The 24,773-nt window shown below is 44.7% G+C and overlaps 2 pseudogenes; one reads left to right on the forward strand and one right to left on the reverse strand.

The window, feature by feature from the left end:
* Nucleotides 1–4,094: 4,094 nt before the first annotated feature.
* LOC102496766 (60 kDa heat shock protein, mitochondrial-like) lies at nt 4,095–14,425 on the reverse strand (annotated as a pseudogene).
* Nucleotides 5,499–6,111, forward strand: LOC102473889 (60S ribosomal protein L18a pseudogene; annotated as a pseudogene).
* Nucleotides 14,426–24,773: the final 10,348 nt, after the last annotated feature.

Consider the following 24,773-nt stretch of genomic DNA (forward strand, 5'->3'; position numbering starts at 1 on the left):
TTTGGAGAGGGTTTTGCTATAGGGCGCGTGCGCTCGCCAGACAGAGAGAGACAGAGAGACAGAAAGCGAGAAATCACCCCCCAGAGGGGATGGTCACGCCGCAATCCCTTCTCCTCCATTCTCCTCTCCGGATCTTGGGCATGCACGCACACGCGCCCAGCGTGAGTTTTAAGCCACCGGGTCCAGGACACAAACCACGGTCGACTACGTGGGAGTCCAGCGACATAGCCATTATGCTAACTGCTGGTTCCCAAGACCTTTATCTTTTTTGTAAATCCTCTCTATAAAACCAAAGTAGCTCCCCTCTCTTAGTTGCTATTACAATAGCCTACTTATTGCCTTTACAAGACTCATCACAGCTGTAATGATCTTACTTGCTTGTCCACATGTTCCTTGCCTTCCTTGCTGGGACAGTAAACATCGTGAGCACAGACACATTGGTCCTGCTTAGTGTTACACCTTCAGGTCCTTGTATGGTACATGACGCAAAGTGCAACCAATATTTCATGGGTAGTAATTATAAAGAGTATCACGTCTCTAGCTCGTTGTTAGATTTTTGTTGAATTCCCAAGTGAGGGAAACTCACCAACTCCTTCCTGTTCTTCTTGATGACTCTGTTTATTTCAAGTTTATTATTCATTCCATGAAAGAGACAGAAAGTTAGAGAGAGACAAATGCATAGAGAGCGAGACAGACAGAGATACAGACTCCCAACAGGGTCCTGACACTGTAATCCACTCCCAGCCTCAGCCAGCCCAGATCATGGGCACACCTGTGCCTGGTGTATTCAGGGAGGTCTCCAGACACCAACTGGGGCCCTTCCCATGTGGTTTGGGTGCCTTGCGGAGTGTCACATGCTACTGCTGGACCACTGTCTGGCCCCTAGGATGACTAATTATTAATATAATTTTATTCATTTTTTTTAATATAATTTTATTCTTATTAAAATAAAAGCTACCACTCTCTGGTCCTTACAGTGTAAGCCTACCTTTCATCCAAGAAATAGTCTGTGGTGATCTAAAACTATGTCCACAGGGGCAAGCAGGTGGCGGGTACTTAAGGTGTTGAACTCCCACATGACCAACCACAGTCTGAGTCCTGGACCTGGCAGCTTTCTTTCTTTCTTCCTTTTGTATTTTTAAATTTATTTTATTTTAATTTATTAATTTACATTTATTCACTATACATCAATACAGTATACAAAATGAGATTTTCCATCCAGAATACATTATATATCGGCTCAATCAAGGATATTTCAATACATGTTATCATCACCAAATAATTTTCTATTTCTTGTTTCTTATATAGCTTGCTATTTTTCCCCCCTTGATTCCCTACCTCTCACCCTCTGCCAATTCCCCCCCTTCTCCCACACTGCCTCTGGTATCTACAGTTATTTTCCATGCATTTTTTCACCTTTTATTGATTCACGAAGATCCTAATTAATTGAAAAACTTTCAATAGCAAGCACAGCTGAAATATACATATCTATGAACACACAACTGACTTTAGGCGTAAACCTCAGTGAATTAAGTGAACATACTATAAAGTAGCACCTGCCTGGGATTGTATAGCTTATCGCAGTCATTAAATAGGTATTAATAGATATTTTTAATGCATTTTTTAATTTCAAGAAAAACGGTTTTAGCTTTAATAGATCAAAATTTAAAAATGCTAAGAGAAATTTGCTTAAAACTTAAAGCCAGGAAAAAGGTTAGGATTCAGTTCAAATAGTAGGTAGATGAACCTATCAACAATTCAAGAGAAGACAAAAATATCCTTAAATATGGAAATCAAAGCATCAAAAAAATTAGTAATGTTTTAGTCAAAGTCAGAATATTCTATTTCACTAGCTTAGTCTCATGTAATTAATATCTCTTCTATTGAATTTGTAGTGTTACCATGGTCTGATCTTTCCATTTAAACTCTGGAAGTTAACATTCAACTCCGGACATGTCCCTACGATTAGGCTGGCCATTCTCTTGGTTGTTTTGTGTACTCTTATTTCTGTGTCCAACTTTAGTTTCCCTGGTATAGCACTCCCTTCAGCGCTTCTTGGAGAGCTGGTTAGGTGTTGGTAAATTCTTTCAGGTTTTGTTTATCTGAAAATGTTTTTTGTCTTTTCTTCCAATACAAAAGATAATCTTGCTAGATATAGTATTCTTGGTTGAAAATGCTTCTCACTTAACACTTTGAATATCTTTTCCCATTCTTTCATTGCTTGCATTGTTTCTGATGAAAGGTTCAATTTTAGCCTGATGGGATATCCTTTGAAAGTAAATTGTCTCTGCTATTTAGGTCAATCTGGCTATGATGTGCCTTGGGTAAGATCTTCTTGGGTTGATTCTATGTGGAGTCCTTTGAATTTCTTGTGTCTGGATGTTAAGTGCCTCTCTAGGTTTGGAAAGTTTTCTTCCAGGATTTCATGGAATAGATTATCAATGCCCTTTTAGTTTCTTCACCTTCTGGGATACCGATGATCCGGATATTTGGGCATTTAATGGTATCTACTATAACTCGTATGCTACTCTCATTTTTGGGGGGTTATTTTCTTAGTCTTTTTGGTGAATTTTTCTAGGTCAGAGGTTCTATCTTCTACATCTGAGATTAGAACTTCTGCATGATATAATCTACTTTTAAGATTGTCAAGGAAGGTTCTGATTTTCTGTATTATAGCCTTCATCTCTAACAATTCCATTTGATTCTTTTTTTATGCTGTATAGCTCCTCTTTCAGATCATGCAAGAACTCCTCACCTCCTGGAACTTGGTGTCTCTTTTCTCCTGCATCTTCTGGAGTTTGCTGTCTCTCTTCTCTTGCATCTCTGTTAGCTTTGTCACTATGAATATAATAAATTCTTTACCTGACATTTCCATGAGTTCCCTTGTACTGTCTGTGGTGGAAAAGGAGTTATTCTTTTCCCTTCGGGGAGAGGTATTTTCTTGGTTTCTCATATTTCTTATGCCTTTATGGTGGTTTCTGGTCATCTGATGGGTTATTTTTTCCTAGTATTTGGAGTTAAATCTGAGGACTCAGAGGCATGCTGGAGGAGGTGACCTGCAATCTCTAAACAGTACCATTTTTCTCCCTTTGTGCAGCAGATTCCATTGAAACTGAGGATTAATCTGACCCTAAAATTATTCAGATATTTGACTATTGAGCACCTACACCTTTCTAGAAAGTCAGTATGTGGAGGCTGAGCAGAAAAGTGAGAAAGGTAAAAAGAAAAGGAAAAAGAAAACCCCAGAAAAGAAAAAGAAAACAATAAAGAAAACATTTTTTAAGCAAAAAGTGAAGAGCACTTGACACAAATGTGGCTGCTCAGAACTCAGATATAGATGTTTGCTGATTGGCTTGTCCTGAGGGGACAGGAGGAAAGGTAAGAATTAGTGAGGCAAAAGAGCAACAGAGAGCTAAGAAGTTTAAGAACATTTTTTATTTTTAATTAAAAATGCATAGAGAGAGACGGGGAGAGACAGAGAAAATAAATAGGGTGCTCCAACCTTGCTCCCGGCTAGATCTGGGGGCAGGAGGATGAAGTCTGGGCAGGTCTCCAGTGGTCCTAATCCCTGAATGGGGCCACTCAGAACTCAGATACAGGTGGCTGCTGATTGGCTTGTCCTGGCTTCCGGTTAGATCTGGCGGGCAGGACCATGAAGTCTCCTGATGGCTTGCTTTCTCACTTTCTCTCTCTCTTGTGAGCACATGTACCCTATAGCCAATTTAAATAAATAATAATAATACATATTTTTAAAAAATAAAGCATGTTCACAAATTCCTTTTTTAAAAACTAAACAAATTTTTATTACATGAAGGTTGTCACACAATTGGATATTTCTCTACTTTGTACATAATTATTCTTACTCTCCACAGAAAGGCTGCTTCCTAACTGTTCATTTTGTGATGGCAGAACAGTAGTAAAAATGCCTCAGTGATCCAAGCTAAAAGCAGAACACTGGTACATGGCTCTTGCACCCAGTATCAGGAATGCACAAATAAATGTCTTTTGATTCAAATACAACATACATTGTCTGCAGGCAAGGACGAGGGCAGCAGTAAACGATTGTACGCTGTCAGCTGACAGTAAACGGTGGCACAGCGATTCTCTAGACATCAGCCAGCCTCTTCTTCACTTCCATTTTACTCAACTGGCTTTTCTGAAGTTCCGCGGTAAGGAGCACTGCCTTGAGCTTCCTGCCACGGCTCATGAATAATGGTAAAGCACTGTTCTAGAAATTTGAACATGCCACCTCCCTCACCACCTCCCATTCCACCCATTCTGCCCATTTCAGGCTCCTTCTCTTCTTTGGGGATTTCTGTGACTACAACTTCAGCTGTAGTTAACAGAGAGGCCACTCTAGTGACATCCAATAAAGCAGTTCTTACAACCTTTGTTGTTCCTCTTCCCATCATATTCACAAGACCTCCACGCATGGCGTCATAAACAACTTCTGAAGAACTTTGCATCGTTTTCTCAACTATCAAAGATCCTTCAACACCTGCATTTTTAGCAATAGTCATTGCAGGAATTTCGAGTGTTCTTTTAATCATTTCTATACTGTCAACTATCAAAGATCCTTCAACACCTGCATTTTTAGCAATAGTCATTGCAGGAATTTCGAGTGTTCTTTTAATCATTTCTATACTGTTTTTTTGATCTTCATTAGCTGGAGTCAGTGAGTCCAAGTCCTGAATGCACTGAGTCAGGGCACAACCCCCTCCTAGAGCAATGCCTTCCTCAACAGCAGCTGCCGTAGCATTGAGGGCATCTGTAACGCTTTCTTTTCATTCACTTCAACATCACTGGTCCCACCAACCTTCAGCACAACAACTCTATCTGAAAGTTTTGCCAAATGTTTGTCCAGCTTTTCCTTTTCACACTCACTAATTGTGACATCTAACTGTTCAATGGTTTCTTGAATACATTTTTCACTTTGAGCCTTGTTACCTTTCCCATTCACGAGCTTGGCATCATCTTTGGTCGCAACGATCTCTCCAACTTTTCCTAAGTCATGAGGCTGAACATCCTCAATATTTAGGGTCAACCCCTCTTCTCTAAACACTGCAGCGCCCATAGCAATAGCCATGTCTTTAAGCTGGTTCTTTCTATTGTTACCAAAACCTAGAGCTTTGACCGCTCTAACCTAAAGACCAACTTTAAGCCTATTCAAGACGAGCATACTTAGAGCTTCTTCATGAAGGGCTTACAGCGAGCATTGGCAATTTCAAGAGCAGGTACAATGGACTGGATGCTAGAAATTTTCTTTTTGTTCAATAGAACATAGGCATCCCAGAATTCACATTTCTGACCTTTTGATGTATATAAAATATGGAGAAATATAGCTTCAGTCAAACTTCATGCCTTCAATAATTTCTAATTCATCATTCAGTTTTTCCATCCTTTACTGGAATGATGACACTCTTCTGACCTTTTAGGTGGCATCAGAAATAATGTTACGGCTTTCGTGGGTGGCAGCGAGAGCAGAGAGCACGCACACCATGAAGGCCTCAGGCACGCTTTGAGAGTACAAGGTGGTGGGGCGCTGCCAGCCTATCCCAAAGGGCAGCACGCCCCCCCTCCACTGCATGCACATCTTTGCCCCTAACCACAGGGTCTCCAAGTCCCACTTCTGGAACTTTGTAGCCCAGCTGAAGAAGATGAAGAAGTCATCTGGAGAGGTCCTCTACTGTGGGCAGGTGTTCCAGAGGTCCCCACTGTGGGTGAAGAACTTCGACATCTGGCTGCCCCCACAGCAGCACCCACAACTGTACCACGAGGACCACGACCTCACAACAGCTGGCTTTGTCACCCAGTGCTACTGTGACATCGGGCCCTGGGTACCAAGCCCATGACCACTCCATCCAGATTATGAAGGTGGAGAAGATGGCACCCAGCAAGTGCCACCGGTTGGCTGTCAAGCAGTTCCAGGACCCCAAGATCAAGTTCTCGCTGCCCCACTATGTGCTGCGGTGCCAGCGCACGCCTCCTTTCACCACCAAGAGGCCTAACACCTTCTTCTAGGCCTGGGTTCCCCGGAGCAGCCCAAATAAACTCAGACCAGCCAGTGGGAAAATAATAATAATGCTACCAGTCTCTTTGTCTCCATTTGCAGAAATTGTACAAACCTGAGCAATTTCTTCCAGTTGTCAGAGGTTTAGATTGCTTAAGTTCAGCAATTACAGCATCAACAGCTACCATCACACCTCTCCTGACTTCCACGGGAAGACCACCTTTACTAGTCTTCTCGAAGCTTTCCTTGGCAATAGAGCCTGCCGGTACAGGAGCAGTGGTGGTATTGGCCCGGCCTCTTAGCTTGTGTTATTGGCAATATCTTAAACAAGTTTAGCTCCAATATTTTTATACTGATCCTTGAAGCCCATTGATTTTTGCAACAATCACACCATCTTTTGTTACTTTGGGACTTCCCCTACTCTGTTCAATAATTACTATTCTCCCTTTCGGCCCCATTGTAACCATTGTAATGGCTACGGCATCAGCTAAAAGGTCTATATCTTGAAGCATTAAGGCTCGGGCATCTGCACCCCATTTTATACCTTTGGCATAAGCCCGAGTGAGACAAGGAGCCAGTGCCTTGGACATGGGCCTCATCCGGAGAAGGACTGTGGGTAACTAAAGCACCTCTGCAGGGCGGCAGCAGGGTGTACGTGCGGCGAGGCAGCCTGTTGGCTGCAAGTGGGGACAGAGGGCAGTCCTAACTTCTTCCTCCTCTCTTGAAGAGGTAAAGCCTAATTTCCTCCCCTTGAGTGTGAGCTGGACTCAGTGCCTCACTTTCAATGACCAGGATAATATAGAAATTGTGGTGTGTGGCTTCAGGGACTAAGTGCAAGGTACAGTGATGTCCCCACTCTAACAGCTCACTCTGGGAATGTAAGCTGACTGTCATAAGGACACTAACGTCACTGTGCAGAGATACACAGAATGGGAACAAAGCTTCCTGCCCTGGGAATGTGCCATCCTGGAGGTGTGTCCTCCAGCTCCCTTCCAGCTTCTGAATCCTTGACCTCCATAAGCTAGAAGAGAGTGAACAGCTGTCATTCTATGCGCCTCATGTATTCAGGGAGTCCTCTGGACGGAAGTCTCTTGGCATAATCTATTTTACAGCAACAGCAATACACAGCCTTTTACGGATTTTCTGAGAACTCTCATGTTACACCGTCTTCTTCTCTTTTTCAGCTTAGACATCATTTTTGGATTTGTCATCCTTCCGCTTTCTTTCCCAAGGGCGTGTTGCAGCTAGTCACCACCCCTGAGAAAGGTTGGCAGCAGAACCGAAAGCAGAATTCTAAGGGTGGTTGTGCTAGCCCAGAAGGGAGAGGCTGTGTCCCCACATAAACATGGCCACGTCATTCTGTCATTTTACACTGACCCTCCCTCCCCATTTTATCATGGAAAATTTTGAACATACAAAAAAGTTGGCAAACTATTGCAATGAACACCCATTTATCTAGAACTGACATTCTACCATGAACATTTACTGCACTTGCTTCATCACAAATCCGGCTCTCCAGCTCTCCATTTCCTCTTAGTCTTTCTTGTTTGCCTCATTTCAAAATAAGTTGAAGAGGGAACCAGCAGTTAGCGTAATGTCTGTCGCTGGACTCCCACGTAGTCGACCGCGGTTCGTGTCCCGGACCTGGTGGCTTAAAACTCACGCTGGGCGCGTGTGCGTGCGTGCCCAAGATCCCGAGAGGAGAATGGAGGAGAAGGGATTGCGGTGTGACCATCCCCCCTGGGGGGGGTGATTTCTCGCTTTCTGTCTCTCTGTCTCTCTCTGTCTGTCTGGCAAGCGCACGCACCCTATAGTGAAAATCTCTCCAAATAAATAAATAAATAAGTTGAAGACATCCACTCAGACCTTTCAGCCAAATCTCCAGGTCCTTTCCTTCCTTGCTGCTTCCCGTTTCTTCCCACCTGCTGCTTTCTCTTGAAATATAGGACTTGCTCACTGTTCCTAGCTGGAAAAGCAGAAGTAGACAGGAGGAATAGGATAGGTCTTGAAGGTAGATAGACTTCTAGTTCTTCTATTTTTAATTTTTAATTTATTTATTTCTTCCATGAGCAAGAGAGAATCCCAACAGGGGCCTGATGCCATAATCTGCTCCCAGCCTTCAGCCAGCTTTGGATCCTGGGCAATCATGATGTGCCTCGTGTCTTCAGGGAGGTCTCTGGACCTGAACTGGGAGCCTTCCGTGTGGAATTGCCTCATGGAGCATTACGTTTTACTCCTGCACTACTGCCTGGCCCCAGGACTCCTCGTTCTTTCACTTCCATGTAGTAGTGTTAGGTAAGTGACTTAACCTCCTGGACTCTGGGTTTTCCAGCTGTACGATGACGATGATAAGGAGAGGTACGCAGCAAGGTGGAAGATAGGAGATTCTGTCCAAAAGCACGTTAGATAGTGTCTGTCATGTAGTAGATGTTCAGTAAACTATGATTCATGTGATTCGGTCCACTATTCCCGCCCATCTAAATAATCTCAGATTCTCCGCTTCTCATCCGGATTTACACCATCTTCAAGTAGCTGACTTAACCATCTTCAGGTCTCTTCAGGTCTGTTACGTCTGCTCAAACAGTGCGGAGTGTGACTGGAACGAGCACTGCATTTCCTGTCAGGTATTAGTACTGTCATTGCTCTTCAGTCTTCTGTTAATTAAATAGCATGAGGTAGCAATAAGCCTTATTCCTACTGATGTTAACTATTCATCAGCCATCTTTTGCTAGTCTTTTAACGAGTTATAAATGTACCTTACCCTGCTGCTATGTTGCCTATGGTTCTCCATCTAATCTATAACAACATCACGAGTGACGAGCAACTTTGTTGAATGCCTATGGATTGGTAAATGTGTTTATGACATCCACCATATTTTCTTCTATCAGACTAGTAATATTTTCCTTAACGTGATTGGTAGTTTCTTTGCGAATTCCTGGCAATTCCTGGCAATCAACTCTTTCTTTCCCCACCTGCTTATAACCTATTTCTTGGAAAAATCTGCTGTGGGAAAGACTGCTGGTTGTATTCGCAATACCCACCTTCCCCTCCTTTACTAACAAAGCTCCAGTTTTGCTGTGAGAGAGGAACAGTGTGCTCCTCACTTGTTTCAGATACTGGTGGACCATCTGGCAGAGTTCCGGCAAATTAGATTCAAGGGGATGTGATGGGTAGAGCTTCAGAGAAGCTATTCAGCGGGGGAAGGGAGCCCAGTGTCAGCTGGCCCAGGCAATTTTTCTCCTGCCCTTTTCCTTCCCTTTTCCTGGAACATGCACTTTTATACTGGAAATGAGGAGGCATCTTGGTACCATGAAGTAACGATGAGGGAAAGGCCAAGGCAATGTCAGAGAACTTAGTGTAGACATTCTTGAACAGCTAAACCAATGCTTGCCTTAGGACTGCTCATACATTGAGAAAATAAGTCTCTAAACTGGTTGGTGGATTAATCTATCCTTTTGGGGTTTCCATTACTAACGGCCAAATGTGATAGACCTGTCCTAGAAGTCTGACTAGTATCAACCCCACTTTTCCATAGTTTGAAGTGTTTATCTTCTTCCATGATATGGAGATCAAGATGCTATTTTAATATTTTCTGATTTCCAGCACCACTAAATTTCCCACAATTCCACTGTCTACATGCCCATGAGCTTGTTGGCAACTTATCTTCAGGCCCAGGTAGGTACCTTGCTAGGAATTATGGCATCTGTAGGCTGGACCTAGGTAGCCTTGGACCAACCCAGTTCTGCCTTGCTTCCAGCTTATAGTTACTGGGATTGCGACGTCCCAAGATAGGGGAGGAGATGGCCAGAACTGGGTGCTGTTCCAGAGTCTCCCTAAAAACAGGGTGCCCTCCTATGCTTTAGCTCAGTGCATCATGTGCCCCCGGAGGACTATAACCCAGGGCAGGTGGCCTTCTGGAATCCCTCTGCTGTGGTGCAAGTGGGGTCCATGAAAGTCAAGATTCCATCTTCCCCAGACAGCTTTCCTGAGCCTTGGGGAAGTGGCTCTCGATGAATCCCACGCTTCTGCTGTCCCTTGTTGCCTATTTGTAATGAATAAACCCACTTCACATAACTGGTTGGGTATGTGGGTGTTCCACCTCACAGACTCAGACACGCTGGTGACCAGTGGACACCAAACCTGCTACACAGCCTCATCTGGAGCAGCTCAGCCTTCTAATCATTTTTTTCTTATCCAGGTCTCTTGCATCAAAGTAGGCTTTCCTTTCTCCAATCCAATGACCTTTCTCTTTGACAAAGACAAAAAAGCCCAGTAGAAGGGCTGTTGCTTTCTCCCTGTCATCAACTCCTTTACAGCCTCTCCTTTAGCCACAAATTCTCTGCTCTGCACTTGCTACCCTCCCAGGCAAAAGAAAAAAGTCTGTTCTGTTGATCTTGACATTTCTTGCACGTCTCTGCTCAGTTTGGTCCCCACCCTTCCTTCCACAATTCCTCATATATATTTGCAGATTGAATGAATGTTTCTTAGATATGAACAAGCTAATGAATTCAATCAACCATGGGAATTCAATAGGGAATGTTCAGTCACTCAGACGGCGCAGGCAGGGCTCTGTGTTTTGTTTCTGCTGCATGTACAGTGTGGGCTGGCTGCATTTCTTGACTCTGTTTGTATAGCAACATTTGCTATTCAAAAACACTGGGGAGCCTTAGCAGAATGCACTTGGAAAACAATCTACTGGAGAAATGAGTGCTTGGATTTATTATGTCTTGGGCCAGCCATCCTCTCTGCCTGACTAAATCCAAATTCCTTATCTACTTTTGTCTTCTATGTTTCTTTCTTCCTTTTAAAAAGTTTGTTTATTTCATGAGCAAGAGACAGAGAGACAACACACCAGCAGGGTCTTGATGCTGTAATGCATCTCCAGCCTCAGCATGCATGCCTGGTATACTCAGGGAGGTCTTTGGACATGAACCTGGAACCTTCCCATGTGGGTTAGTCTTGCACACGGTCGCATTTTATTGCTGTGCCACTGTCTGGCTCCTCTAACTATTTCTCTAGGGACGGAGGATGCTTCCATCAAACCAGTCTTGACTCAAACAGAAACACACTGAAGTGATCCATGAAGCAGTCCTTACCTTAAGGCTCCTTATAATCTTTCATTTCAGAAGGTGCTTGTTCTAGGCCAGGCTCTTTGTGTTATGTGAAACAGAGCAGAGAACAGCGGACTTTTTCAGGTAATAAATGCTGTAGGCTCCATAGGTCATTAGGTCTCTTAGCAACTACTCAGCTGTGCCTTTGTAAGTGAAAGCAGTCGTAAGCAAGATGAACGAATGGACGTGGCTGTATTCCAAAAAACTTTTTTGATGAACGCTGAAATTTCAATTTCATATAATTTTCATGAGTTAAGGAATATTGTTCTTTTGATTTTTTTTTAACTGCCAGAGGATGCAGGATTTTTGGCACGCATGCACACACATCTGGTGAGTTTTTCAAGTCACTGGGGCCAAGATTTGAACTGTGGTCAGCCAAGTGGGATCTGGCTTCCAATGCGCAGCATTTAACTACTGTGCTGCAGAGCCAACCCTTTCCTTTGACTTTTTCCAACCATTTAAAGGGGCAAAAACCATTCTTAGCATCTGAGACAAAAGGTTAAATTTGATTTTCAGGCCATTGCACACCCACCCCCGAAACAGAAATACCCTTAAGGTTGTTTTAAGAAAGTGGTTCCTGGGAACCAGCAGTTAGCATAATGGCTATGTCACTGGACTCTCTTGTAGTCGACCGTGGTTTGCGTCCCGGACCCGGTGGCTTAAAACTCACGCTGGGCACGTGTGCATGCATGCCCAAGAGCCCGAGAGGAGAATGGAGGAGAAGGGATTGCGGCGTGACCATCCCCTCTGGGGGGTGATTTCTCACTTTCTGTCTCTCTGTCTCTCTGTCTGTCTGGCGAGCGCACGCGCCCTATAACAAAAACCTTTCCAAAAAAAAAAGAAAGTGGTTCCTTTTTGCAAAGCTATGACAAGAACTTACAGGAATTGGAAAGGACACAGAATGTTCTTAGGGCCTCAGTCTACCAAAAGAGGTCTCCTCCTGGCTTCTCTACATTACTCAGCTTTCGACTTCGTCTCCTGGGCCAACTAGTCCTCTGCACTCTGAGTTACCACAGCTAAATCAATAGACAATCCAGTCTGATGGGACAGATGCAATGAAGTTGGTATGTATATACACAGTGTTACCAGGGACCAGAGAAGGACAATATTTTAAAAGTAAGGTTCGAGTTGCAGAGGAGAGTTGGTGGTCAGAAGGTTTAGCAAAATATTGGGACCAGCAGTTGGCATTATGGCTGTGTCACTGGACTCCCACGTAGTTTACCGCAGTTGGAGTCCCAGACTCAGTGGCTTAAACTCACATGGGGCACATGTGCATGCATGCCTAAGATCCCAAGAGGAGATTGGAAGAGAAGCATGATTGCAGTGTGGCCACCCCTCCCCCGGGGGTGATTTCTCACTTTCTGTCTCTCTGTCTCTCTCTTGTCTTTCTGGTGAGTGCACATGTCCTAAAGCAAAAACCTCTCCACAAATAAATAAATAAATAAATAAATAAATAAATAAATAAATGATTAAAAAAAAAAAGGTTTAGCAAAGTGTAGACGGTGGAGGGAACAAGAAAACAACCTAGGTATCATTAAAGGCCCAAGCAATGCTGGAGAGTTTAAGGGTTTGATAGGTGCATTAGTTTGGTTGCTATTGGCAGCAAGTAATAGAAAATCCTCTCAAAGTGGTTCAAGCACTGAGCTTGCTAGAACTCGAATGTCACTGTGCAGGAAACCTGCCTCTTGTTTACCGGTCTGGCTCTGATTTCTAGCACAGTAGCTGGTGCGTAGTAGGTATCCAGGAAGCATGTGTCCGATAAGCAGTAAATGCTCTCTCAGAGCTGGGAGTGGGCTCCAGGCCTGGGTAACTCAGTGGCTCATTGCCATCATCCAGGATTCAGGTTCAGCCTATTTTTTGGTGATCCAGCTTGACTTCGGGCTAGTTTTGTGTGGCTTCCAGATGGCTGCTACAGTTCTAGTCATTGTGATCAGAGCCAAAAAATGTCCAACAGAAAGAAAAGGAGCTATCTATTCCTTGAGCTTTATTTATTTATTTATTTTTAAAGGTTTTGCCATAGGCACTAGCCAGAAAGACAGACAGTGAGGTGGAAAATGAGAAATTTCCATCCTGGGCGGGATAGCCACGCTGCAATCCCTTCTCTTCCATTCTCTTCTTGGATTTTGGGCATGCACACAGACATGCCCAGTATGATTTTCAAGTTGCCAGGTCTGGGACTTGAACTGCAGTCAGCCGTGTGGGAATTCAGCACTTTAACCACCACTCTCCTGCTGGCCCCATCCTTAAGTGTCTTTTTAAGAGCGAGGAAAACCTTTACAGAAGCCCCAGCAAACTTGTATTCAGTCTTATTAGTTAGATATGCATCACATGCAATGTCCAGATTATTTACTGTCAAGGAAATGGAACCACTACGATCCAGGCTTCTCGACTGTGGTAATTGTGTCCCCCACACCCACAGGGCAATGTCCTGAGACATATTTGATTGTCACAATTAGGGAGAAGGTTGCTGAAGGAAACGAGTACATGGAAGTCGGGGCTATTGCTAAACCATTCTACATAGATAACCTCCCCCACAAAAAAGAAGTATCAGATCCAAAATTTCAGGAGTCCTAAGGTTGGAAAACCCTGGCTCGGACCCATGAGAAACCGCCCTGGAACCAGTATAGAACTACCTTTCTTGAAGCGTATGGCTTGAGAGGAGGGTGAATACAGTCACAGTCCCCGCAACTTCCCCGTTAGCGACAGATTACATATATTCGGGGGTTCCATAAGGAGCAAAAGGCTCTATCGTGTGAGTGTGTCTACTACCTAGGTTTGCGGAAGTATATTCTGTGACGTCTGCGCAATGCCCAGACTGCCTGGTGCTGCATTTCTCAGAATGTATCCCTATCATTAAGTATCTGCATGTAATGAGGGTTCTATGAGGCAAGGGTAGGGGAGAAGTGGATGCTGGGTAGGCAATCAACTGAGTCCACTCTAGAGAGCTCGACTGGATTTTCCAATTTAGCAGAGGGCCCAAGGAGCTTTCGGGAAGTTTTTCAGAAGTACACAACGAAGAGTTCCTGATTTCTGTAAAGCAAATAAAGAATTCCTGCTTCTTTAGGCAAATAAAAAATATAACCTGGTCATTTACCAGTCTAATAGCTACACATGTGGAAAGATGGGAGAAACAGGTGCTTACTGATCACTTACAGTGAGCACCAGTGCCAGGAGCACCTGAGACATGCAGGGCTTCCGTGTACCACTCCAGGTAATCCTCACGACGACTCAGCAAGGCCTGCGTGACTATCTCGGTTTTACAGAGGCGAAAGCCCAGGCCCATGACAAGCCACTTGTGAATCATGGAGCTAGGATTCTCCACCGTGCTCTGCCCATGAAACCCCTTCTCCGAGTTGAGGATGGGGCAAAAGACCCAGCACTTCTAGAAGGTGCTGAGTGATGGTCTCTGGATGTCTTAGGTGCTGTAGCATCTTCCAGAACCAAAGTGGCTGAGTCAGAGCAGCTCCGGACAAAAGGCCTGTTGACAGAGATCTATCTACCTTCTTTATGGCTTGCAAGGCCCAGGGGAATCTTCCAATCTAAAAGTCTGTGAATTAAATGCTTCTTCCCCTCCTACTCAGCACACGCTCAGCTTTTATGTCATTCTGCTTTCTGAGCCTGATGGGGGAAAAATCAAGAGTGATAGAAAATAGAGCAAAAATGTTCTGAAGTATTCCTGGAAGACAGTACTGGGTCATTGCAGAGTGTCCACCCATTTGCTGTCGAAAATCTTCCCTGAAAGCCCCCTCTTACTGTCTAGAATTAGGATTCAGCTGAGGTCTGCTGGCAGGCACGCTGGGGAGGAGGCAGCCAGTCTCAGCTGTCCAAACAGACGGGAATTAAACGCCTTTGTCTCATAGGACAGCGCTGAGCTCCATGGTGATTTTCAGCCCTCACCCAGGGGTGTTACAAAGGCTCCCTCTCACTCTTTCTCCCTTCTAACTCCTTTGTTTGTTTTGGGAGAAGAGGCCTGAGGGAGGTGGGCTGCAGGTTGGGAAGTGGGTCTTAAAAAGCACAAGAATAGGAAGAGGACTTCAGTAGCATGACACTCGGTCCTATCAGAGCGTTCAGTTTCACCCTTACAGCAAGGGCTGCAGCACCCTGGAAGAGCTCAGGCCACGTTATAAAAGCACAGATTGGACTCGGTGGAAAACTGGGGGCTTTTAACATCACTCTCTTGGCCGGAGTTTGCGCATGTCTAATAAATCTCATTTCACAGGGTCAGTGTGGGAAATCAGATAAAACTGAGGCATCGAGTTCTAAGTAGGTGTGCAACTAGTTACGTCACTTCGTATTGAGCTATTCTGATCGGAACTCGGTTTCCATGTCTGACTGAGATATTTTCCTTGTGTTTTATATAGCACGGCTTACTCGTGCTATATAATAAACTGCTGCATAATACAGAGGTCTACAACTGTTTTAACTACCCACAAGTATCTGCAGGTCAGCACATTTGGGTGGGCTCAAGTGGGTGGTTTTGCCTGGGGTCACTCATGTGGCTAAAGTCCTCTGGCAACTTTCTGGGACTAGATGGTCTAAAATGGCTTTGCGTGCATGTGGGCAGGGCTGTTTCCCAGCTGCCTGGTCTTCTTCACATGGAAGATGGGTTCCAAAGGCAACAAGACAGAGGGCAAGACCCAAGTGCAAGTTCAAGCCTTAGCTTGCCTCCTGTCCACTAATGTCCACCGGCCAGAGCAAGTCACATGGAAGCAACAGGGACGGAGCTGCACCAGGCTGTGGCCAAAGGAAGCGTGTGTCATCGAGGTCTTCCCTGCTGGGACCCACCACAGTCCCCTTCCTCCTGAAAACCTACCTGTTGTGTCTCATTGGACTTCTCAGAAGTAGTCTAATTATCCAGCTTTAAAACCCAGTTCAGCATAACTTACAATTATTTTCGCTGAAAGCCCCTACTCCTTCTTGCTGGAGAATAGAAACTAGAACTTAAGTTTTTAGCTGCGACACTGCATCCCCGAGCCCTGTTCTTACCTGAACGTCCCATACAAGTGCCAGGGTTGGGGAAGGTCTTCTTTCCTCTCGTGTGCTTTTGAAGACCTGATTCCAGACCTGCTCTGATGGTCATCTATCCACGGTGGTATTGGTGAGGCTGTTCTTGCTCTCAGGGACGGCCCATGCTGTCCCCTCCTCTCAGCTCTGTTTTCATTACTCTGTCATGCACTCGGTTATTCTGCTACTGGTCTACCCGGGGGACTGTGGGGGCCTCTACCAGTCCGCGTGAGGCCCTCTTCATACCCTGTGCAGTCATTTCTCTTCTGAGATCGTGTTCCTTTTTTGGTTCCACTCACGAGACTAGACAGGAGTCCTCTGTGCTCTCAGTTTCCCTCTCATTTTCTGAGGAATCTGCTTTGCCTCAATCTATTTGAAATATAAACAAGGCCCCTTCCTCAGAGACCCACAAAGTCTGCACACTCATCCCTTCCTTTCTGAATCCCTCTTTCTCCCCACCGACTCTCTAATCAGAACTAATACAGCCAGGGCCAACAGGTGGAGTGGTGGTTAAGGCGCTGGACACTCCCACATGGCTGATCATGGTTCAAGTCCTGGATCTGGTGGCTTGCTTTCTCACTCTCCTTCTCTCTGTGTGTCTGTCTTCCTCTGGTCAAATTAAAATAAATGTATAAATAGAATTAAATAAACAATACTTTTTTTTTTTTGCTATAGGGCGCATGTGCTCTCCAGAGAGACAGAGACAGACAGAGACAGAAAGCGAGAAATCACCCCCCCGGGGGGATGGCCACGCCGCAATCCCTTCTCCTCCATTCTCCTCTCAGGATCTTGGGCACGCACGCACACACACCCAGTGTGAGTTTTAAGCCACCGGGTCCGGGACATGAACCGCAGTCGACTACATGGGAGTCCAGCGACATAGCCATTACGCTAACTGCTTGCCCCAATAAAAAAATCTTCAAAAAAAAAAAAAAAAGAAAGAAAAAGTACAGCTTGCCTCTTAGCCTTCTGGTTACCTTGCAGTCTACCGTTTAAACCCAGAGGTCTCCCTGCCCCGCTGAAGGCTGGCTTTCTAACAACCAGAAGTAGAAAAGCTTCTGTTTTTCTCTCTTTCGGGGACTCTTTCCATTCCTAGGATGAGAAACTCAGAATAGTTAAGTCCAGCCAGGGAAATCCCACTCCTGGGATGAGGGGAGAAATACATTCGTATTTCAGAATAGCACCCCTGTACATTCCGGGGCCCAGAATTAGCCTGCACTTCCCCACCCAGCAGCGCCCTGGAAATACTTCTCCTTGGATGGACGTCGTTGGGTGGCATGGAGGTATGTGTTCAGAAGAACGTGTCAGAACTGGGGACAAGGGGCTTTCCTTCCTTGGGTAGCAGTGATTTTCCAGAGGGCCCGACATCTTGTCTGTGTGGTCCTTCTAGCCCACGTGGCAGAGTCCCAGCTAGCATGATTCTGACATTCATGATTGTTCGACTACCACAGTGCTCTGGTTTTCTTTCTTTTCTTTTTCCTTTTCCTTTTCCTTTTCCTCTTTCTTCTCCCTCCCTCCCTTCCATTCTTTCTTCCTTTTTTTGTTTTTTTCACTTTGCACTTACTGGAGAGATACAGAGAGAGAGAGAGAGAAAGTGAGAAATTATCGCCCCCCAGAAAGGATTACACACCGCAATCCCAGCTCCTCCTTCCTCCTCTGAGGATTTTGGACATGCACACGCACACACACCTGATGTGATTTTCAAGCCTCTAGATCTAGGACTTGCTCCACACAGTTGGCCATGTGAGATCCAGACACCTTAACCACCATGTCATTGATTGGTCTCACTATTAAAGTGATTTTTTAAAAGTCTACCACTTTGGGGAGCCAGCAGATGACCTAATGGTTATGTCACTGGACTCCCACTTAGTGGGACTGCAACTTGAAACTCATGCTGGGTGCATGGGTGTGTGCCCAAGATCCCAAGAGGAGAATGGAGGAGAAGGAACTGTGGCATGGCCATCCCCCTGAGGGTGATTTCTCATGTTCTGTCTCTCTGTCTCCCTGGTAAGCACATGCACCCTATAGAAAAATATCTCAAGAAAAAAAGCCTACCACTTTGAATTAGTTTTCCATTGCTGTATAACAAATGTCCACGGATGCTGCTGTTGAAAGCAATGCACATTAATTCCCTCACAATTTGCATTGGCTAGGTTTCCGTGTTCTTGAGCACACAGGTCAGCCAGGTCCTCCACTCAGGGTCTCACAAGGCTGCAATCAAGGTGTCTTCTGGGGCTTCTGTCCGGGGGTTCTTGTCTAAGTTCACCTGGTTGTGGGCAGGATTCATTTCCTTGCCGCTGTAGACTGTGGTGGTTTGTTTCTTCAAAGCAAGCAAGAGAATCTCTTCCTTCAGGAGGGTTCCAGTCTTTCTTTGAAAGGTTTTCACTTAGTTGAGTCAGACCAACCAGGACGACCTTTACGATGAACTCAGAATCAATTAATCTGGGACCTTCATTGCACCTGCAAAATCCCTTCACCATTGCAGTCTACCTTGCTAGAGTGAAATCCCCTCACTTCACAGGACCAGGGATTATACAGGACATGAATAGCAGGGAGCAGGACTCCAAAAGGCCATTCTGGAATTCTGCCTCTCACTCCACACATACACACACACACTTACTGCATGCCTATGTTAGGCCAGGTACTATGATCAGCATTTTATAAACACTGTTGTTGCAAAAGTGAGCAACTAAACGGCTCACTCATCTGAGGTCAGTGTTAACAATGGCTGTGGGCTCCTGCTTTAATCACCACAATACTCCACCTCGTACTCTCACCACAATACTCCACCTCCTACTCTGGTACAATCATGGTTTTTTAGCCATAGGGGGCTTTGTTAAACCAGGAGGATATCAAGTTCTAGAAAAGATCTACATGCCCCTGATAAAACATGAAAGATCATGCAGAGATTGGGTGGAATTCTCTGGCCAACAATGGAAGAAAAGGCAAAGGAAGTGTGTGTTGAACACACACGTGCAAGACATTGGAGTAGAGTCTTTTATAGGCTCCCCTGTATATTTACAGTATCTCTGCAAGGAGGTAATAAGTATTACCATTTTTTAAAAAATTAATCAACTTATTTATTTAGCCATTCACTATACTTCAATACAGTATACAAAATGAGATTTTCCACCCAGTATACATTGTATATTGGCTCAATCAAGGATATTACCATACATGTTATGATAAATAAATAATGTTCTATTTCTTGTTTCTTATATATTTTGCTTTTCACCCCCTTGATTCCCTACCTCTCACCCTCTGCCAATTACTCCCCCTTCTTCCGTACCATCTCGGTATGTACGGTTGTTTTCATGCCCCTTCCCCCCACACACATGTTATTGATTCACTAAAGATCTTAATTAATTTAAAGACTTTCAATAGCAAGCACAGCTTACATTTACTTATTTATGAATGCATATCCGACTTTAGGTGTGAACCTCAGTGAGTAAAGTGAACATACTATAAAATAGCATCTAGCTGGGGCTATATAGCTTATTTCAGTCATTAATTAAGTATAAATAGGTAATTTTTTATTGCATTTTTTTTAATTTCAAGAAAAACAGTTTTAGTTTTAATGGACCTCAGTGAGTAAAGTGAACATACTATAAAGTAGTATCTAGCTGGGGCTATATAGCTTATTTCAGACATTAATTGGGTATAAATAGGTATTTTTATTGCATTTTTTAATTTCAAGAAAAACAGTTTTAGTTTTAATGGATCAAAATTTAAAAAACGCTAAGAGAAATTTGCTTAAAACTTAAAGCCAGGAAAAAGGTTAGGATTCAGATGAAATAGTAGGTAGATGAACCTACTGACAGTTCAAGAGAAGACAAAAATCCTTAAATATGGAAATCGAAGCATCGAAGAAAATCAGTAATGTTTTAGTCTAAAGTAAAAAAATCCTATTTCACTAGTTCAGACTCACGTAATTAATCCCTCTTCTACTGAATCTGCAGTGTCACTGTGGCCTGACATTATTCCCATTGGGAAGGGTGAGGAAACTGAAGCTCAGGAAGTGTATACACCTTGCTGGATGCCACAGAGCTAGTAAACAGCAGAGATGGATCCTGACCTGAGATTGCTATAGCAGGCACAACGCCTTTGCAGCATCTTGTAAGCCGTGCACGTGGGCAGCAGTGCTTCTCACGGTGCACAGGCTCTGTGAGCTGCAAATGCCTTCAGTTCTCTCATCTCCTGTCTTTCTGGACTAGGGATGCAACCCCAGGAGATACAGAAAGCTTGAGAACATGGATCTGTCGGATTTCCTAATGTTTAGGTGTCCAGCCTCACCTTGGGAACAAATGACACAGAACTCTTTTGTGAGTTGTGTTTCTTACCAGCAGGGAGGGGATCAACCATCATGGTCATCTCATTTCAAAGAGCATCTGCAACCACACCCTTGACAGTGTGGCTCTCTCTAATGCCCACCTTCCACTCACAACCCACAGCAACGCCAAAGATCCCCACAGAGCCATCCTGCCCCTCTTCGTTTAAGAGCCACTAACGACACTTCCATTCAGCACATCTTTCTTTTGAAAAATGCCCTGACAGCTTTACTACTCTGGCTTCTTTATGGAGCAATGGAAGAGTGAAGCATGGAGGAAAATCAATACCAGGCAATGGAGGGCTCAGGAGAATGCTTAACGCCTGTGCTCCCTGACCCCTGGCCCGCCCCCTGCCCCTGGCCCCTGTCAGAGTTAACAGTACTTAGGTAGATTAAAAGTGTGCTGTCCAAGACCTGGAGGGCATCGAGAGTGGAGGTGGCCAGGTCCAGGAAGGCTATGGGAAAGGTCATGACCACAGATTCATTTGCTCAGGACCTCCAGGCTGCTGAAAAGGGGGTGGGACCAGGATGCGGTGATGAAAAAAGAGTCTTTGGAACTAAATCATTGGCAGAGTGCTGTGGGCCTCTTCCTCTAGAAGAGACACTCAGAATGAAGTAAGGATGTAAAGAGCAAAGAGAACCCCCTGGGGCCGGAGTGATGGGGCAGCAGGTCACCAGGAGAAGAGGAGGGGAATATGAATCAGGAAGACAAAGCCAGCCTGCTCAGTCCTGGAGAGCTGAGAGGTGGCCATTCGTCAGGAGACCAGAGTTAGCTGTGCTCCTTGAGGACAACCACGAATCTCAGAAGCATCTTTCTTGACCGCTGAGCCCTTGGCAACCCGAGTCTCCTCTGTATTCACAGTGCCTTGGGTGTCTTAATAAATGTGACTCACGGCAGAGCTGACTCTCCTTGCTAGCCCCAGGGGGCAGATATCCGACTGGCAGACAGCTGGAGGAATAGTCGATGGTAACATACAGATCCCGTTAAGTGGAACTCCGTGGAGAAGAACGTCACTCCGTGGTGGTGGAAATGAGGTGGATTCCCGAGCAGCTCTATGGCTGTGCTAAGTGTGTAAATGGCTGTTGAATGGAATTGCCCTCTGGTGGCTGTTACTACCTAGTGAAAATTCCCTGCCCCAAGGGCTGTAGCAGTGTACAGTGTCACGGGAAAGGGGACCCACTGCCCTTGGATTCAGTTTGTCTCATGTAACGTGTTTGGCCTCAATTAATACCATTTCTATTTTAATTTGCATTTCTTTGCAGATTCGTGAGGTTAAGGGCTAATTTTCCAGATCTGAATTTTTCTGTTTTTTGTTTTTTTTTTTAATTCTCCCTTTGGTTTATGAAATGAGAAAGGCCCTTGAGACACCAATAAGATGAAAGGAGAAATGGAAAAGGAAAAAGCTAGGGAAGGGGTTGGGACAACCCTTCACTAAAGTCGAGCAGGTCGGAGGGCTACAGAATATGAAGGGTCGGGGTCAAACCCCACGACTCCTGGGAAACGTAACCACCTACTTCACAGGTGGGCAAGCCACACAGTCTGCAAAAGGGAGGGCGTAGCACTTCTTGGTTCAGAGGATTGTGACAAGGCTTCAAAGAGCTGATGTATGAAAAGTATACCTAGTTTAGTGTCTAACAATTACTTTAATAACAATCTGTAATAATTACTCTAATACTAATTACAAATATATAGTACAGCTGCAACACAGTCATTATTACAAATATAGTCTAATGATGATACATTTAGAGTTGCTATTATAATAGTTACTATCTGAGCACTAGGCTAAGCAGTTTCTGCAGGAAGTTATATTCATAATAGCAGCACTCCGGAGGTACTTATATTTATCATAATAAAGAGCAGGATGGTAAATGGAATGCAGGGTCTAAACCTGGTCATATCTGGGACTAGCAGTTGTCACAATGGCTCCCACAGGACTCCCACGTAGCTGACCATGGTTCGAGTCCTGGACCCTGTGGCTTAAACTCACGCCAGGCACGTGTGCATGCATGCCCAAGATCCTAAGAGGAGAATGGAGGAGAAGGGGTTGCAGCCTGGCCATCCCCGCACCCCCCCGGTGGGTGATTTCTCACTTTCTGTCCCTCTGTCTCTCTCTGTCTTTCTGGTGAGCGCACGCACCTATAGCAAAAAAAAACCAAAAAACAAAAAAAACACTCTCAAAAAACAAACACACAAAAATACTGGTCATACCTGGAGGTGAGGCCTAGGTTTACTGTCTATGTTATTTGTTTTTAAGAAATATTTATTTAATTTTAATATTAGTATTATTATTTAAATTTGCTATAGTCTTGTGTGCTCATAGAGAGAGACAGAGAGACAGAGAGAGAGGGGAAGTGAGAAAGCGAGCCACCAGGCCCAGGACTCAAACTGCGGTCTGCCATGTGGGAGTCCAGCACACCGCCACATGCTGGTTTCCTGCCTGTGTTAAACTACTGTGCCTGCTCATAGATCTGCTATAAATTACCTATGTTATTTAGATACTCAGAGGAGTTGGTCCTGTAGCCTGATGGTTAAGAGAGCTGACTCCCACACGACTGACTGTAGTTCAAGTCCCAGCCCCTGTGGTTTGAAAAACACATCAGATACGTGTGTGTGCATGCCCAAATCCTGAAAGGATAGAGAAACAGAACGAAAAGGATTGTGGTGTGACCATGCTCCCTTAAGGGGTACTTTCTCCCTTCACACCCCCCGCCCCCGACTCTCTGTAGTGATTCCCTCTGGGAATTAAAATAAATACACTCAGAGATTCTAATTTCTCATTTACAAAGTCAGGATAAAAATAATTGGCTAGCAGAGTATACATAAAGATGAAATAGCAGGGGACAAAAGCCCACAGGACAATGTTTGGTAGGTAGAAATTGAAGTAGCTATGGGACTAGCAGTTAGCATAATGGCTATGTCACTGGACTCCCATGTAGTTGACCGTGGTTTGAATCCTGGACCTGGTGGCTTAAACTCATGCTGGGTGCGTGTGCGTGCGTGCCCAAGATCCTGAGAAGAGAAATGGAGAAGGGATTATGGTGTGGCCATCCCCCCGGGGGGGGGGAGTGATTTCTCGCTTTCTGTCTCCCTGTCTCTGTCTCTCTGATGAGCTCATGTGCCCTATAGCAAAAAAAACTCTCCAAAAAAAAGAAAAAAAAAGAAATTGAAGTAGCTGTAGCTGTAATAGCAACTAGTATTTACTGTTAATATATCAGGACGTGAGCTAAATATTTTACATCTATCTCTTTAATCCTTACAAATCTTTTTGAAGTAGGTGTATACCCATTTTATAGATGAGACAACTAAGGCTTAGATAAGACTATGTGATTCTGCTAGGTCGTACACCTCGTGTCAGAATCAACCCCAGACTCTCTGGCTGTTGGTACGTACTAGTGTTCACAACTTGGTTCTTCATCTGCTCCTTTTTATTGTGACCGCGTATTTTATCCCATCTTGGTTTTCCCACTTGTCACATAAAATTACTCTTGGCTATAGCTGTGTCTGTCTTCCCGTGTAGACTGTGGAATCCTGGTGCGTACTCTAGTTTATATGCCCAGAGCATACTCCCTATTCCCTAGCATGCTCACCCAGTCCCCAGCCCTAAGCACACGGTAAACGTTATTGCAAGTGCGTGCCCTTCCTAGCCCATTTACCACCTCCATACTAGTCTTCCTCTGCACCGCCCAGGCCTCAGGCTCTGCTCTGGAACACAGTGCTCCCATCTGGTGCCCACAAACAGTATCATCGCTAACAGCAGTTGGACCAGCTGCAGCCCCATGTTCTGGGCTCAGCATCAACCTCCCATTATTGCTGCTTGGATTCTGAGGGACGCAGGCTTCTGCTAACAGACCTTCTGCCTCTGGTCCTATCTTTTGCTCACCTGTTTGGTGCTCTCACTGCATCTCCAGCCACTTTCTAGGGTAGCAGACAAGATATGGATTTAATGCTGTGATGAACTACTCCTTTACCCCTCTGTGTCTGGGGTTGCGTAACACAACCTGGAACTCGTAACCTGTCTCTATGGCTAGATCCACCATGCTAACTCTGAGGATGGGCCAGGCAAGATGTGTTTTCTGAGCTTTTATCTCAAGCTCGACAAAGTAAAGATACTCCAGGCCCTGCAGAGGAGGCCTGATGCATAGGTGAAGAAGCCAGCTGGGATGGGCAGGTTCATTCTGACCCTAGTCCTATTGGCTGTTATTTTGCATTCAGATCCAGTGGCTCCATGGCATCTCTACACTACAATGGAATCTGTTTCAGCAGCACTTATTGGGTACCAGCTTTGGTCATGGTCCTGAGATGATGGCAACGAAGACTCCC

This window comes from Tupaia chinensis, unplaced genomic scaffold, assembly GCF_000334495.1.
Source record: "Tupaia chinensis unplaced genomic scaffold, TupChi_1.0 Scaffold000077_1, whole genome shotgun sequence".
Taxonomy (NCBI): Eukaryota; Metazoa; Chordata; class Mammalia; order Scandentia; family Tupaiidae; genus Tupaia; species Tupaia belangeri.